We start from the raw sequence: 12,478 nt of genomic DNA on the forward strand, positions 1-12,478 counted from the left end.
AACTCTTACTTCCCGTGCTCATTAAATTATATACATCTTTACTCCCTCCCATTCTGAGAAAAGGAAGTTCAAGAACATTGTTTATTGAGCTGAAAAATCTTCTATTAGGGACCTTGCTAATAAAAATATTTTGAGCATTTTGGCCCTATAAATATTTATAGAATGAACTGACACAGTGATTTAAATATTCCTGGTGACACTTACTAAGAGGATATAAGGTAAGAGAGAAAAAGCATCCCCTTAGTCATTATTTGGATTGGATTATTTCAGTCTTATACTTCCTTTTTATCAGATACAGTAATGTACACATATGAAACTACCAGCAAGATCTACATGCTAAACTACTTTTAGGAAAGTATCTTTTGGTTACTAGAAAGATGTTAAGAATGACCTCTTGCTTTTGAACTGAACAAAGCTTTAGTAGTTCCAAAGCTCACACTAAGCCAGGGCAAGCACACTCTCCAGTTTCTTGGAAGACAGGTCAGTGCACAGTAATAGGATGTGATGAAGAAGTCAGTATTACAGAAAGATTGTTTAATTACAGGACAATTTTTATAAAGAAATACCTTTTATTACTTTGAAGCATACTCTTAAATAGAACTAACTGCTAAATGTTTTTCCCCAAGTATCAATGATAAATAAAACAGATTGTAATTGCAAACATCATTTGCACAGTTAAAGAACTCCCACAAAGTTCCTGGAGCAGACCTTGCTTCCTGGAATACTGCAGTGTTTTTTCAATCTGAAAAGAAAAAACAAACTCCAAATCCATGCATCTTTTAAAACTTTCCTGAATTAAGAATGAGCAGCAATCAACTTGTGATATATAATTTAATTCAAGAAAAATATACAATTTTGGATGTACAGTTCAATGAGTTTTGACAGATGTATTACACCCATGTAATTCCCACCACAATCAAGATATGCAACATGTGCTCCACCCAGGAGTTCTCCTGTGCCCTTTCACAATCGATCTCCTGCCACCACCTCCAGGCTTGGCAACCACTGATCTGCTCTCTGTTACTATAGATTAATGGAACCACACAGTGTGTACTATTTTGTTTCTGCCTCCTTTCACTCAGAATAATGTTTTGATTATTATTGATTAACAATACAGTTGTCAGTATCAGTACTTATTCCATATGGTTATTCCAAAGTTTGTTTATCCATTCATGTTTTGATCATTATTTTGGGGTTTTGCCAGGTTTCTAGCTTTTAAAGTAAAACTGCTATGAACATTTTTTAAAAGAATGAGTACCTAAGAAAAATGAGAAACTGAAGTGCTGACGCTGAGATTGAGGCATATCCTCAGTGTTTTCCAACCAACCATTCCCTCAAATACTGTTTTATATAGGACACCAGCGATTCGAAAACTAGGGTTTTGAATGGACTTATGCACAGCTTAGGACTTGGGCCAATAAAATCCATGCAGAGCAAAGTGATGAAAATGATCACCTTGTCTTTGTATATGTGAATATTAAAAAATATAAAGTGTACATATTTCTTTGTAGGATTGCTACGGTTTTCAAATATATTTCTAGTAGTAGAACCCTTTCTTCTAATAAAAGTTTACTTAAATTCCAAAAAAGGAGAATGCTCTGCCAGAGGCATGAAAGAGGTAAGGAGGAAGTGGGCTGGGAACAGGTAAGCACCCCACCCACTGGACAATTCTCCTCTTGGGCCCTGCAGGGAATCCCTGTAGCAATCCACGGGGTAGGAAGAGAGAATGGGAGGCAGATAAAAAAGTCATGACATTTAAAAATGTTAGATCTCTTGGAAAAGAAAAAACAGCTCTACACAAGCTCACCCGACACTTGTTGCAGGACTGACCACAGTGATTTTTGCTAGTAGTAACATCACCACTTCCAAGAATAAAACCTGTAAGTGACCAATCAGTCTCCACATCTTTCCCATCTGCAGAAGTAAACCCATACTGCATAGATCATGCTAAAGTTAGAACAGCTTTCAATTTTCTCTAGACTCAGAGAGGTGGAGCCCCTAGGCATTCAGACTACAAAGCCCTCTGACAGTCCTGCCTGAGAAGAAAGTGTGTCTGATACCAGCTTCCCAAATTCCTACCTACCAAGCAGCTTAGCTTCTAAGACTCCACCAGAGACTGACTTGCTCCATGCTTGGGGAGGGGGGAGTTATTTTGGAGGGATTTTTTTTCTCCAGGAAAACACCATTAAAAATATATCTAACATGTAAAATTTTTTAAATTTCACTTTTCCAACAAGTATTTATTATTAGTTAAGCCATGACCTCAGAGTCCTAGGGTAGGATGTACCCAGGTCCCTCTTCACCTCCCTGGAAGAAGGATGGAGGACAGAGGACTGGGAAGGGCGGTGCAGCTAGGTCAGGTCTTCCCAGGGAACACAACTTCTGCCCAGAAGTCATCTTAAGCTGACACTCGAGAGATGGGGAAGAGGGACTTGCACACATGCCTGTACCATTCTTACTCACAGAGGCATCACCCCTTTAGCAGTCATTGCCTTCTCACAGTGGTGGACGTCCAGGTACTTCTGCCAACAGTTCCTGGTCTGGTTGTGGTTGGGGAAGCAGCTGGCAGAAGGGACAGTCTGGGCCTGGTAGTTTTTGATTTTGGTCTTGATGTCTTCTGCCATGTTGCCGACTCCTAAAGACAGCCCTGAAGCTGCTCAGCGTGACCCTTGGCAAAGACCCATGATGCACTTTTTTAAAAAAAGCTATCACAAGAGTATAATTTGAGAGTACAGTGGTCAGTTTTTAATGTGTGACTTAAATTGACTAGTCTCATTAAGTGAGTCATGTCACTTTTCAAATTCAGCTATCGTTAAGAAATTTGGATTAACTAAATAATTCCAGCAAGTATCTAGATCAACAATGGCTACTATGTTAAGAATGAATGTCAGAGAGGACAGACTCCTGCTATTTTCACTCAAATAGACCATCAAAGTAAAATTAGAATGTGTTTTCTAACTTGCTGGTGAGAGATCATCAGGCTTGGAGGCCTCTAGAAACACAGAGCCAGGAGCTGCATGTTTCTCCAAGGGCTTATGTATATTTGTACATAAAAGAGAAAACCAAACCTTCTCTTCCTTTAAAATCTCAGCAGAAACAACATGCCACTTTTACCCATTTCTTCTCAAAAACTTTAAAAGATGGATAATATTCATTGTAAGAGAGGATGAGGAATCCAGTTCTCTCATATGTGATTAAGAGGAGTATAATTGAAAAGGCATTTTTGGAAACCAATTTGGCAGCATCAACAAAAATGTATGTACATTTTGCCCAAGCAAACCCACTTCTAGGAAAGTAGCCTACTAAAATCTTTGCACAAATACATATGTACAGAAATTTTCATTACAGCATTGCAAAAGTAAAAATTTGAAAACTGCCTAATCATCCATCAGAAGGAAACTGGTTGAAAAATCAAGTGCATGAATGCTGTGGAACCTGGAGCTAGCTAAGAAGATGAAGGAAAAACTGCCCTGGCTGGTGTGGCTCAGTGTATTTAGCACAGGCCTGTGAACCAAAGGATTGTTGGTTCAATTCCCAGTCAGGTCACATGCCTGAATTGCAGGCCAGGTCCCAAGTAGGGGGAGCATGAGAGGCAACCACACAGTAATGTTTCTCTTCCTCTCTTTCTCCTTCCCTTCCCCTCTGCCTAAAAGTAAATTAATGAAAATCTTTAAAAAAAAGAAGATGGTGAAGGCAAAACTGAAGCATGAAGGTGGAAAAACCTTCAAGACATATTGTTAATTGAAAAAAAAGTAGGTAGCAGAATGATGCATACAGTCTGATTTTTGTTTATCTTAAAATAGAAAGGCCTGTTTGGATGGATATATACAAGCATGCATGGAAATTGAAACTCCTAGAAACCCCACTCAAGTCTGTAAACTATGGTTACCTTTGAGGAAAATGGGGAAACATTCACATGTTTCTATATGCATTTGTGTGTGTGTGTAAGTGAGGTATAAATACATATAAGAAAATGCAGATATTAAGCATACAAGTCAATAATTTTTGACCAATCAAAATATAAAGTATCACCATTCCTGAAGTCAAGTATCCCCTCCCCAAGCCCAGAAGTTATCACTATTCTAACTTTATTTTTAATCCTCATCTGAGGACATATTTTTATTGCTTTTAGAGAGAGGAAGGGAAAGAGAGAGAGAAAGAAAAAAAAGAAAGAAACATCTATGTAACAGAGAAATATTGATTGGTTGCCTTTTGTAGGCTCCCTGACAGGGGATTGAACCTGCAACCCTTGGTGGATGGGACCATGCTCCAATTAATGGAGTCACACCAGCAGGGCCTAACTTTTATTTACATGAATTCTTTTTGGCTGTTCTTGAATTTTATTACATGGAATCATATAGCACATGTTCTTTTCGGTCTGACTTCTCTGACTCAGCATAAAGTTTTTGAGATACATTCAAATAGTCGTGTATAAATTCCATCTTATTGCTGAGTAGCATTCCATTATACAATATGAATATACTACACTTTGATTTGCTATTCCATTTTTAAATGGATATTTGGGCTGTTTCCAATATTTTACTGTTAAGAATAAGATTCTTATTCTTATAAGAATGAACATTCCTGTAGCAGTTTGTGTGTGTGTGTGTGTGTGTGTGTGTGTGTACACATATTTTCTTTTCTCTTGGATACATAACTAGATGTAGGTTTAACTGGTGGTGCAAATGGTACAACCCCATGGAAGATGGTTTCTGGGTTGCATGACTCTTCCAAGAGCAGCTGCAATGCAGGAGCTGGCAGTTTAAATTCTGGAGCCAAGCTGCCCATCCCCCATCAGAAACCACCACTTTCTAGCTGTACAGCCATGGGCAGGTTTCTTAGCCTCTGTGTAGCTCAGCTTCTTCACATAAAAAATGAGAATGATAACAACCTCTTAGGGTTCTTATGAAGAGTTGATGAGTTAATACAAGAGTTACAAGAGTTGATGAGGTAAAATGCTTAGAACAGACTCCAGCATGTTCCCTCTCTGTTTCACTTTGGCTTACAAAGAGTGCAATCATGTCTTGTGCAATACCGTGAACGCACACTTAGTGTCTTGCTTCCCACACAGGAACAGCAGGTATTTAAAGTACCTCAAACAATGAACTTAGGAATGCATTTTTAAACCCTTTTTGTCATACATTTTACTTCCACTTGCACTTCCCTTAATAATCAAATGAGCTACATTCCTGGAAGGTTTTCCTAATGGAAGCATTGCAGGAAGGTCACAACAAGCATGGGTAAGTGAGCTGGGATCCTGGGGCGACTGCACAAGTAGATGGGCCACACACACACAGTGGAAGCTGACAATGAGTACTGCATGCAGAATTTCCAATAATAAAAGCTTGCACTTTTAACCACTGAGATGATCCCATTTTTTAAAGCTTGTAAATACCATTCAGTACTTCAGTATAGCTATAAATTTTAGAAAGCTATCATACATACTCTAAAGATATATTTACAGCATATACAATTGTGTTAAGTGTCATGAGCATGATATTCCTTCCTGGAAGAGAAGGTGCTTGGCCAGCTTTGGCTACTTGAATTCAGCCCTCCTCCCCACAAAGAGTAACAAGTAGGGCCAACGTCTTGGGACTTAGCTCCAAAATGAACCCAGTCTCTTGGACTTCACATTTTGCCGCAGCTTCTCCAGAGCAGCCAGTCTGTTTGGCTACTAGTTTTGATGACTGCCTAAGTCCTTGCCAAAACCCTTGAGCAGGTGCCCATTAATTTTCCCACACTTTCCATTGTAGCTTTCCTCCTCAGTGGATTCCTCCTCTACTCTGTACCTATGGTCCTTGATCCTTTCACTCCCTGAAGTGATACCCTCCCATCACCTGTCTCTTCTCTTCCTACCTCCTCTATGGTGTTTGGGGCTGCAGAAGAACCCAGAGACATGGGCACCCTCAGTTAAAGCACATAATGACAACACACCTTTAAAAGACATTATTTACCATTTACTGGGCCAGCAGGACATCCCAAAAGCTGATAACATAGCTAAAGAAAGAAGGTGTTAAGGGGAAGGAGTATTCAAATATGAAAACTTGAGGAATAAAGCTTTGCAGAGGCAAAGAGAGACTTGGCCTTCTGCTTTGTCATCTCAGGTTCCACTGACAAAAGTCTCCTTGGAGGGGATGATTCTATCAGGCTGTCCCCATTCAGCCTGATAAAATGGCTAAATTGTTTGAGGCCAAGGAGGGTCTTTGTTGCTAGACTGGCTGCATTCTCATCACAGAAGAATCCTTTGCAAAGTGGGTGACGCTGCCCAAGTTGTTTCAGTGGGGGTTGGGGATGGATTGAAATAATTTAATAAATCTAAAACTCTTAAAACCATAACTGGCACACAATGAGTGCTTTATACATGTCAGCCTGATCCTACTGACCCAAACACCCCTCTAGAGTGCATATCTAGTCTCCCTCTCCCCCACCATCAACCGCTCCACCCAAGGTAGGAAACCCTAGGGAACAGGTTACATGGCAGATCTTCATAATTAACAAGAGAGGGGTTTGTTTTCCTTGTAGATATTTCACTCTGGGGAAGGTTCTGAATGGCCGACCCCCTTCAAATGCCCTCCCTCATTCTAGCCCTGAAGAATCACCTCCCTCCAAATATCAATGCAGTGGCATCCTGAATATGAATGGAACCAAATGATGGAAAGCCTGAGCTAATGACAGCAAATGCTTGGGGGCCTATTAAGGAAGACCATAGGGTTAGAGAACAGAGAGAGCCAGGCCCTTTCTGCCATTGCCTGACCCTCCTCCAGATATACTTGATAGGATTGGCATGCACCCATGGGAAACACAAAGGCAAGACCTGTTCTGCACCCTCCTCAGGACTCAGTGGTCAATCCACAAGCATTTAATAATAAGGTCTTCATCCTGGCAAGCAGACCATAACTAACAGGGCTAGCCCTGATTTACTTACTATTTGCCAAATAAATTTCTTATTGCTTGGCCTCCCATGTAGGTGTGGTGACCCAGATAGTACAGGATAGTCATATAGATTTAAGAATGGTATCCCTAGAATGATTATTTTTCTCACTGATGAACAACAGATGTGTTGTGCTGTTCTACATCCTTCTCACTAGACTAAACTACATGTTCAGGCTTCTCAGTCCATATGGTCACAGTTGGCTCCCCACAAGAAGAGCCCAGAGCAGAGTTCCCTCATCATCTTCACCTGCCCAGCAAAGTATCCTCTACATCATTACATCATGGCCCCACACAACCTATGGTGCCTCAATGCCCTGCTGAGGGAAACAGAGGCTGGGCAGACCCTTTCTCTCCATCACCTGTGCTGCCACAATAGCTCAAGTCAGCATCATTTCCTGCCTGGACCATGATGTTCTTCACTTCTCCCGGGTCTCCCTGCTCCCACTCTCAGTTCCCCTTTAATTCACCCTCCAGCCAGCAGCAAGAGTGAGTGTTTCATAACAAGTCAGATCACACATTTGTTGTCATACAACCCTCCAATGGTTTCCCAGTTCCCAAAGAATAAAATCACACCCCTATGAACCTCACACCACACCATTTTTACCTCTACCCCAGACTCCAGAATCCAGTCTTCTGTTTTCAGCTTCTAGCACACACCAGCTCCATGCTGTTCTCTCTGTCTGTGACTCCCTCCCTTCCTCTGTCCCCAGCCACTGCCTCTCCATGGCTGACTTTCACCCTGAAGAGCTTAAATAGCACCTCTTCAAAGGGGCCTTTTCTGGGCACCAAATATAAGAATGCCCCCTTCCCCTCATCAAAAATTTCTTTGACTGCACTCTGTGCACCTATTTCATTGCATACACCATAATTTGGAACTGTACATTTATTTGTATTTTAATTGATTATTGACCTTTCCACCACCAGATGAGCATTAGTGTCAGAACCTGGGTCTGCACCTGATGTAATGCTGCCATGCACTAATGATAATCATAGCAGCAAATGCTCAGGTCACGTGATATACTTAATATATTAGAACTAATAATTCATTAGCTCATTTAACCCTCACAACAACCCTATTAGGTGGGTCTTTTGACTATTCCTCTCGCAAATAAGAGAAGTTCCCAAACTCACAGAGCGAGTGAGTGGCAGAGGCAGGCTTCTCACTTGGTCTGGTTTCAGAGACCTCCCCTGTCCCTTAACCTCTGTGCTGTGACAACCAGCTGTGGAGAAGGTTGCAGAGATCCTTCACACCCCTGTCCCACATTCTCTTCTTTCAAGCAGCCCAGAAGTTCTATAATAGAAACAGAAATTCCCAGGATACTATCTCTGCTCAGTAGCCCAGCCACTTTAGGATGCAATACTCTGAACTTCACAGGGTGTCCTGACTAGTAATGAACTATATACTAGCAAGTTGGTTGTCTAAGAACATGAACTTTCCACCAGGAGATCTTTGGAATGGAAGACAGTAGCTTCAGACTTCATGGCAGCAGTGATACTTACTAAAACGAAGGCCCAGATAGGAGGCAGAAAATAAGAATGTGACCACTCTTGGAACAAATTATTAGATTTCATGGATGAATCTACCACCACAAGTCAACATGTTTAGTCATATTACAAATCCTGAAACTTTAATATATCATAACAAATTTGGTTCTTCTTCCTATACAAACAGGTTTAATCAGAGGTAGAGAGTTTGAAGATGATACAATAAGTGAAGATAAAAGTAGAAGCTCACCAAAAAAGGTAAAGTAAGAGGTAAACAAAGAGGCAAGGACAATAACAGGTAGCTGGTAACAAAACTCAAGACAGAACTCCTGGGACCATGGGGACAAACCCAGGGTAGAACCAAGACATAAGATTCAAAGCCTGTTCCCACCTCATATCTTCTCCTTGCACATCATTTACTTCTTTTCAGATTTTAAAAAAGGGAATCTGAATACTTTAAAAACATTTGTATAATTGCTCCAATTCCATGGAGTATTGTATTATTCTAAAAGCCTATGACTCCACTGTTAGACACAGGCACATTAGGGCCAATTTGGTAGGGTGTCAGTTGTATTTGCAATTTGGGGTAATATAAAAACATATGGAAACTGTGAAAATTGACCCCTGGGGGGCCCATGTTGGAGGAAACCAACATTCCACAGTCTGGCCAGAGGTTGGGGGCAATTTGCCCAGACAATACACAGCAAAGCAACCTTTGAGCACAAGGGCACTCCATATATGCAAGACCTATTTTTATTGCATCCAATCTGGAATTAGGCTGTAGCAGCCCAGGCATAAAATAAAGGAGGCATAGGAAGATAAAAATCTTCTATGCTGACTTTCCAAATTAGAGTACAGGAAAATGTATCAGAGTTTATATTATTTCCTACAAGAAATCAATGTTGGAATATTGCTAAATAATAAAAACACCCTCTATTTTTATTTTTGGATGTCATATTATGTGTAAGGTGCTATGCTAAGCACTGTAAAAATATAATATCAGTTAAACAAAACAACATCCTAACATGAAGAGTATTTTTAGCCTTACTTTACAGATAAAGAAACTGAGGCTTAGAGAGGTTAGGTAATTTTCCCATCATCATAGAGTTAGTAAGTAGTGGATCCAGAATTTGAACCATCATTTCTATGATGCCAAAGCTTATGGTGTTATCTATCATGCTATAGAAAATATTTAAATGTTATACATTATTACGAGATCTTTGCCATAAAAACAAATGGAACATTCTAGCCAGGCCTGGACATTGCTTTTTTAGATGTACAATATTACCTCTCTAAAAGGAAGGCAAAGCACTAGCCTCAGTAAGCTAGTTATACTCATTTAGGATCTGGTCTATTTGAGGTATGGCTTAGACCATCCTAAAGATAGACCAACACAGAATCAGTTTACACTGCTGCCTAAAAAATCACCACAAATTTAGCAGCCTAACAAAACACTGATTTATTCCCTCATGTCTTCTGTGAGTCGGAAGTCCAGGCACAGCTTGGCTGGCCCTTCTGCTCCCAGTCTTACCAGGGTGAAATCAAGCTGTTTGTGGATTGCATTTCTCATCTTCAGGCCTAACTGGGGAAGAACGTACTTCCAGGCTCATTCAGGTTGCTAGAACAATTCCTTTCCTTGTAGCTGTATGAATGAGGTTCCCAGCTATTCACTGGCTCTTGGCTGAAGCTGAGGGCTGCCTGCAGGCCCCTCAGGAAGCTGTTCATAGCTCCTTGCTCTGTGGCCCTCCATGGGCAGTTCACAACATGGCTGTTTGATTGGAGAATCTCTCTCTCCAGTCTGCTAAGATGGGATCTGGTATAATGCAAAGGCATCATGGGAGTGACATCCCAATCACCTTTGCCATATTCTATTAGCTAGATCCAGGTCCTCTGCACATCAAGTGGAGGGGATTATACAGGGTGTGAAAACCAGGGGTCATGTCAGAATTCTATCATATGCACTAATAGGGATTTTTGCAATTATGGACATGTTCCAGTTCTCTGCTGTCTACTACAGTGGCCACTTGTGTGTGGCTATTGGGCATTTGATGTATAGCTAATGCAACTGTGGAGCATATTTTTCAACATTACTTAATCTTATTTCATTTAACTTTAAATTGTTATATGTGACAAGGGCTACCATGCTGAACAGCATAGATATGGACTTTAACAAATATCCAGACAATATGTTAATTATTTTAAGAAATTTTTTAAACTTTTATTTTGTTTTGTTTGAGTTAATCTTTCAAAATATTTCACAGTCATTTCACTGTCAATTTCAAACATTTCATAGGGACTATTTACCTCACTATCTACCAAATAGACTTCATTTTTCCATTTTCTAAACTTCTTCCAAACCATTTTCACTGTCAAAACATAAGGAATCTGGAAGGCCTAACTTATGGCCAATGAGGGGTTATAAAAATTTATGCATCCTTACACTTCCCCAACTATTTATCCCAATGACAACATATTGCAAAAATAAATGCCTGTTCTTTCCACTCTTCTTCTCATAACTCAAACCTCTTCTAACTCTTAGTCTAACGTCAATGAGTAAAACAGAATCAGTAGTGGGTGGTGGATAAAATGAAAATCAATGAAGGAAAACAAAATTGCAGAATTATCAGCAAAAAATCCGTAAACCACTTCCCCCAATTATGTCAGAAGACAGAACAAACCACTTCCACACATGATTGCTTCAGCACAACGAACCACTTCCCAAATCCCTCACTGGAATACCACCTGTTTCAGTTTCACTGGATGAGTTTTTCTTAACTCGATGGTTTACAAACAATGCTCTGGTAGCACTAGCTCCAGGGGATGTTAATAACTGCTACCGAAACAAAAACAAAAAGAAGGGTTAGGCTGAAATGAGTTTGGAGAGCACAAGGGGGGAAATGTAAACAGGTTTCTTGCACTACAGGAGTTTTCAGAGCCTTTGCTATTGTAAAGTGCACTGTGAATCTCCAAGAAAAGGACATGGTAGAATATGTTTACTGGGTTTATTTTATTCAAAGCCTTTTACACCTCCTCCCCTGTCCAGGATCATCCTACTGAATTATTGCTCTGAGGTATAACATCAGAGGAATAATAGTGTTAATCAAGGTTTCTCAAACGTTAGTCAATAGGTATCATCCCAGTGATTTTTGCAATACCATGACTACCTGTGCTACTTAATATATTTCTTTAAATATTTTTACCTCACATACCTTTTAGTCTTAGATTCTATCTAAGCAAGAATTAGTAAAATCATATGTTTGCTCTGCAAGTTAGAGAGAAGTTCTAATACAAAAAAACAAAGCTAATAAAATACATGAATTATTCATCTGTACCATTGTTACAGGGTGCAGCCAAGACTGGGGACCCCAAATTGGCATTTGAAATGGGGTCCAGAACTCAAGGTGTCCAGGAGATTTTAAGATGTCTCCACCCCTTCCCCCACAGGTGTGAGTTGGGGGAAGGGGCACACAGAGCAAGGACATGCAGGGCAGCTTTGCGGCTAATCCATGGCATGGTCATTTAACATACCTATAGCCTTTGGCTGGTCACTTAGATATGCTAAATAGCTATGGCCATGCTCTAGATCAGGGGGATGGAAAGGGACCTCCCCCCCAAGATGTGACTGGGGGGCAGGTCCCCCGAGTTACAGCGCCTGCATGGGAGCTTGGAGAAGATTGGCTCCATGACATGGGGCCACACCTGCTCAGACCCACAATGGCGACCAGAAAAGCTGGAAAAGACAGCTGATTGAGGGCAAGTGTGCCCGAGTGTAGGAGGAGTCAGAAATGGGGCTGCAGAGGAAGATTGGTGTGGGGATTTAAACCCAGACACGGCAGCCATTGAGGGGAAAAGCACATGGTTTTGGCTGAGTGGGGACTCCTATGGCCCTGGGAGAGAGGACCACGTGCCTTTGCCAGAGTGGGGACCCCTGCAGCTTTAGAAGGGGGAACTGCCACCTGGTTTTAGCAGAGATCCCAGTGACACAGCCGAGGGTGCCAGGAACCCAGGGAGGTGTCCCAGTCAAGACAGAGTACTAACTGGGAATAACCAGAGGACTGCC

At 40.9% G+C, this 12,478-nt stretch overlaps 1 protein-coding gene and 1 pseudogene across 10 annotated transcripts in view; both read right to left on the reverse strand.

Annotated features, from left to right (window-relative positions):
- ERC2 (ELKS/RAB6-interacting/CAST family member 2) overlaps positions 1 to 12,478 on the reverse strand; it is an 869,430-nt gene that overhangs the window by 351,262 nt on the left and 505,690 nt on the right. The window lies entirely within an intron of this gene.
- LOC114501773 lies at positions 2,357 to 2,624 on the reverse strand (annotated as a pseudogene).

The sequence above is a fragment of the Phyllostomus discolor genome, chromosome 7, assembly GCF_004126475.2.
Source record: "Phyllostomus discolor isolate MPI-MPIP mPhyDis1 chromosome 7, mPhyDis1.pri.v3, whole genome shotgun sequence".
Lineage (NCBI taxonomy): Eukaryota > Metazoa > Chordata > Mammalia > Chiroptera > Phyllostomidae > Phyllostomus > Phyllostomus discolor.